At 45.9% G+C, this 5,191-nt stretch overlaps 1 protein-coding gene across 7 annotated transcripts in view; it reads right to left on the bottom strand.

Moving 5' to 3' along the window:
• Positions 1 to 730: 730 nt before the first annotated feature.
• LOC108926437 (cyclin-dependent kinase 16-like) overlaps positions 731 to 5,191 on the bottom strand; it is a 22,029-nt gene continuing 17,568 nt past the window's right edge. For all 7 annotated transcript variants that reach the window (XM_029251753.1, XM_018739106.2, XM_018739103.2 and 4 more), the window contains one exon: positions 731 to 3,271. The gene's annotated coding sequence lies outside the window, so the exon portion shown is untranslated. The remainder of the gene's footprint in view (positions 3,272 to 5,191) is intronic.

Below are 5,191 nucleotides of genomic sequence, written 5' to 3'. Positions count from 1 at the left end.
ACCACACTGTACAGTGAGAAGGTGCCACTGGCCCTCGTGGATGGATGTGTGAATACCGTGGTAAAGTTCTTCAGTGAATAATGTTCAACTTCTCGTTCATCCTGCTGTTTGTTCCACCTGCTCCAAAAGGTGTGTGATCACACTATCCTTTGCGTCCATCACTAAATTAAATTAAATGTACAAAGATTTATGAAATGAAGGCCTCACTGGTGCCTCCTTACCGTTCTGGGGATATAAAGGTTAAAGAAAGACGAGGGAAATCCAGACTGACGCTGACAACATACTAAAGAAACCTACTTGGTGAAATAAAACAAATCAGTCTGAGACATATTTTTATGTTTTATTATTCTCATCATCATTCATTAGTCATAAGTATTTTCACTTACTACTGCATTTATGAAACTATAATCAGTCATAAATGTCCTTCACATTATATAGAAAGTTCTTAACACAATTTTATCTAGTGAGGTAGAAATTAATGCTGGATGGTACAGTAAAAGTTAAAGTGCATTTTGTACACTTTGCAGATCCATTTGCTAATCGAAGTGAAAAAATGAAGCAATGAAAACAGACAAAACATCGATTAGAACGGAAGAAGGACAGTATGATGTGGCACTTGGACGACATAGGTACACAGAACCTGAAAGCGGAATGAAATCCCTGCCGGCAGCGGAGGGATGAAATTAGGCGGCAGTAAAGCGAGAGGTGTGTGGGTAACCTCCATGATGGGACGCCATGGGGCCCTAAAATCAAGGTAACGTCACACAGAAACTGGTGGGGAAAGAAGCAGCAGAATGCCAGGCACTCAGCACGCTGCCAACTCCTCAACTGACAAACGTTACTGAGCCCGGAAGTCTGTTTCTAACTCGTTTCAGTCGGAACTCCAGAATCAAATTAACCACCCAGTCACAATCAATGACACCTTAAAAATACACAATCCTCCATTTATATGCAGGTTAGATTTTGCAGAAATCTCTCATTTAGCTGTAATAAATTTTAAAATAGTTTTCATTTAATGAAACTTGGAATAAATGGCTTGGAACCATTTACTCCAGGCTTCATTACATGAAAACTATGTAAAATGAGCAGAAATAAAAATACTCTGTCTCCAACGCCTCTCATCTTGATCACTACAACTCAGGGTTAGGGACAGCATTAGGGTTCTCCCACGAGATGTATGCACTTGGGAAGTGGGTTGCACTCAGGGGGTCCCACACTGCTCTGCTTCGATGTTTTTTATTGCCATTTGACCCACCCTCGTATTGCATAAGGGCCTCTTTACTGCCATCTATCGGCACGGAGGGTAAACACAGGTTGCATCATACGCTGGTTTCCCTTCGTAAACAGAACATTTAGAAGACAGATAAGTGACAAATATGCAGTCAAAAATAAACTGGAAAATGCTTCCATCTTTGAAAATACACAACTCCACTGTTCGCTACACGATAGGCTGTTGTACTTTTTAAGATGAGTCATTACGACTAGTGGACTGGACTTAAAGTGCGAGATTCAAGACGCTTCCTGGTGTTGGACCCAAAAGTCGGTTATTCAACTCAAAGCGATTCAAGTTTTTCTTCAGCCAGGCAGTTCACTGTCTGACATGGCATAAGGAGTTCAGCCCTACACATTTCAGCAGAGTGGATTTCATTCAGCTCACATTGTCAGTTCTGCATATTTTGTTTTTCTGAGGTAACCTGGCGTTGTAAAATATCCAGACAGGACCTAATCCTGCCATGTCAAACCTAACAGTTTTACTATATTCTCAAGGTCTACTCACAACTCGTCCTTTTCTCACAAACAAACGGAAATGATGTCATGGATTCAGAACAATAAATGCACAGATTACAACAGAAAAACCAGTTCCTGAGCTTTGGAAGTGCTGGGTTCACCACTGATCTCAGATTAGTGCCTTTGAAGTGACATGCAAGCAAAGCGGTGATTTAGTGTATAAGTACAAGAGTACATAACTACAAAAAAGTATGAGAATATCAAAATGCTTCCAGAAGAGTGGCGATCAGACGACCTGTGAGAGCTGATAATGTTGCAAACACTGCTTCTAGCGGCATGCTGCACTGCAGTGTACGCTTGGCTCACACGGCGTTAAGGGATCTTGTGTCCAGTCACAGCTATACTTCTCGCACTAGCGTTATAAGACAGTGATACCGCTATTAGTGTAATTCTACATCAGCCTTCTGCCAAGCAGCATAGGAAGGCGAAGGTACTAGCGCAGTATGAAGCACAGCAGGTGCTCAACAGGGGCCACGTCGCTTTGACCACACCAGCGCACTCAAGCTTTTTTATTTCTCATAAAAGTCACATGTGCAATATTTGGCTGCTGCTTAGCTCTTATGAAAGTTATATACGGAGTCCGTAATTACCGTGTATAAATGGAGTCTCAGTAGGGCGCATGAGGGAAAAGGTTTGGAACACAAGTTTAAGGTGCACCGGTGTCAGAAGGAAAGCAAAAGTAATAACTTATGACACTGAATGCACTCCAGAGGACCAAAAAACTCCACTGCATAGCAGAAAAAGGTCCAAATATTGAGTGCCCTGGAGAAATGTCTTCCACTCAGTGAAGCTGGATCCCGACTCATTCCTCCACCACAGCGCACCAGAACATGGTAAAAGTGGTGCCAACAGTACGGCATGTTGGTGGACGACCTCTGTGTGACCTCTCCATGACCTGTGTTTCCGAGAGTGCCACCCCTCCCCATTCGCCACTGAGCGAAGGCTCCAGGTGCGAGGGAACAGGTGCGCTGATTTACGGCTGGAGATTGGAAGCCCTGCTGAAGAGCCGAGGACACTTGGGAGGGGGACAAGTTTGTGTGTGACCTTTGAGGATTAGAGAACCACACGGGCGCACACACTGAGAGCCATAAGGACGAGGTACACACACACACACACACACACACACACACACACACACACACACACACACACACACACACACACACAGTTCCTCCTGAGCACTGTGAGCACCAGCATTTGCTTCCCTCTCCTTGTTCATTAGTTGTGACTCAAACCTCTGGAAGACTCTGCATGGACACCCACGTGAAATGATCCCGTGCAGCGGCTCCACGTCCACAAATCAAGATTCCCATGAGCGACTGATTGCGTAGATGGATGAATGCGGAACAAACATAATTCCTCGAGGGACGGGGCATCTGCAGCTGCGGCTCCTTCCCTCTTCCTCGCGCATTGACTTGGGGTGGGGGTGCAGTCCCAGTTCACCCCAACAGTAGCACACTCTGCCGATGGCTCCGCGCCTGGCCTGCGACACAAGGAGAGACGGGGAGAGACAAGAGACGAGAGCGGAGAGACGAGCTGACGGAAGAAAGTAAAGCAGACTTCAACACATAGCTACACAGTGCAGAACAAATCTAATCAGGCATAAGTCAGTCAATCCATCCATCATCCATCCTTCCTTCTCTCCATCTATCTATCAACCCAGTTACCTGTGTATATAGTGTATGCATATGTACTGCTCATGCATGTATATGCACCTAACCACGGACCATCCATCTATCTTCATCTCCTTACAACTGTACCTGTAGGGTTACTTGGGCACCTACAGGGTCCATGCCATTTTTAATACAAAAAAGTTCATGCAGCTAAACACACAAGCCACACTGCAGTACACTGAGATGTCCCCTGTACACGTGACACAGCAGACACGACACATACCGCATATTCCCCATGCCGACTGCGTACTCTCAGCGTGCTCTAGTGGCCACCAAGGGCCGCGGCGAAGCGCCCGGCCTTGAACTTGTGCCACTTCAGCTGTTGCCACATCATCAATCAGTTTGTCTCACTTACTAAGTGGACAGAAGGAATTCTAAGGAGGGGACACACACCCCCGAAGGGAACTCCTCCATCAGCTGTTAAAATCAGCACTTTGGACACAGTGGACCACCGTGCCTCATCTCTCCAGCTGACAGCACTAACTGCAATACCACAAAAACACTGTCCTCCTATCCAAACTGCTCAACATTTCATTATGGACAGATGTTTCCTAGTGGGAACTCTAATATACCACAGAAAATGGAAACAAAGCCATTTAGTGTGAGGGATATACACTGATTTACCCAGTATTTACACAGCAGGGTCATTTGGTTCGCACCAGTTCAGAGGAACTACCTTGATGAAGGAGACTATAGCAGGAAGTGGGACTGGAACCTTGGATATTGGAGTGGAAGGCAGTGGCTCTAATCCCTGCACCACCTGCTGAATCTCATGAGTCTATTACTAGCTTTAATTTTCCCAGAGTTGAGAGAAATATAACAACAAAGTATAATTTCACAAATTTCCCCAGAAGGCTCCGAAAATAAGTCGACATTCTGATCAGGCAGAGAAACACCATTGCCAGATACACAGGTTCACTTACACACAAGTGTACGTGTGTTCCTATTATGCAAGAATAAGAACAGGAATGTTCCGGAATCACCCAACGCTGGAAAAAGAGCGCGCGTGGGCACAGTTCCACCTAGAGGTGAGACAGAGCTAATACATGAGCAGGTGACCAAGGGGAACATTTAAGTCTTCAGCTGTTGCTGCTTCGTCACTCAGCTGGTCTTGCTGGATAAGGAGTCAAGTGGAACGGCGCCGATGTGCCTTCTCGAGAATGTGCCCTCTGTGAGACGGAAGGCCAGCGGTGGCCCAAAATCAGCACCTTGTGTGTTTCCTTCACACAACCTCTGCCTCAAGTGGAAGAAGCCAGAGCCTCGGCTTCCATCCAGAATTACTGCAGGTGCACAGAAAGTTAACCCTTGGTCTCCCCTCAACACTGACAAATGGCCACTCTGTTGACGTCCTCGTGTCGCCTGTGCGCTTTAGCCCAGGTTACACTGGTCCACGGAGACCAGACCAGCACGGCGCAGCGTTTCTCCGCAGCTTTCTTTCCACAGCAGCAAAACACTAGAGCACTATGAGAAGGTTCTCCCATTGCCTTTGTTTTTGCAGTTGTCTGAAATTAACTTTGATTGGATCTTGAGATTCCCAAAATGAGATGTGAAGACGAGACCTGAAAAGAGCCATTGATGCTGGAAAATCTGCAGATGTTACTGAGCTGAATAAGTTCTCCACGGAACAGTGGGACAGACTTCCTAAACAGTGGTGAGAGACCCTGGTCAACAGCTACAGGAAGGGTTCAGTTGCAGTCGTTGCAGCTAAAGGTGTCACATTCAGTTACTGA

This window comes from Scleropages formosus, chromosome 5 (genome assembly GCF_900964775.1).
Source record: "Scleropages formosus chromosome 5, fSclFor1.1, whole genome shotgun sequence".
NCBI classification, from domain to species: domain Eukaryota; kingdom Metazoa; phylum Chordata; class Actinopteri; order Osteoglossiformes; family Osteoglossidae; genus Scleropages; species Scleropages formosus.
The sequence above is the reverse complement of the archived record's forward strand: the minus strand, read 5'-3'. Positions and strand labels throughout refer to the sequence as shown.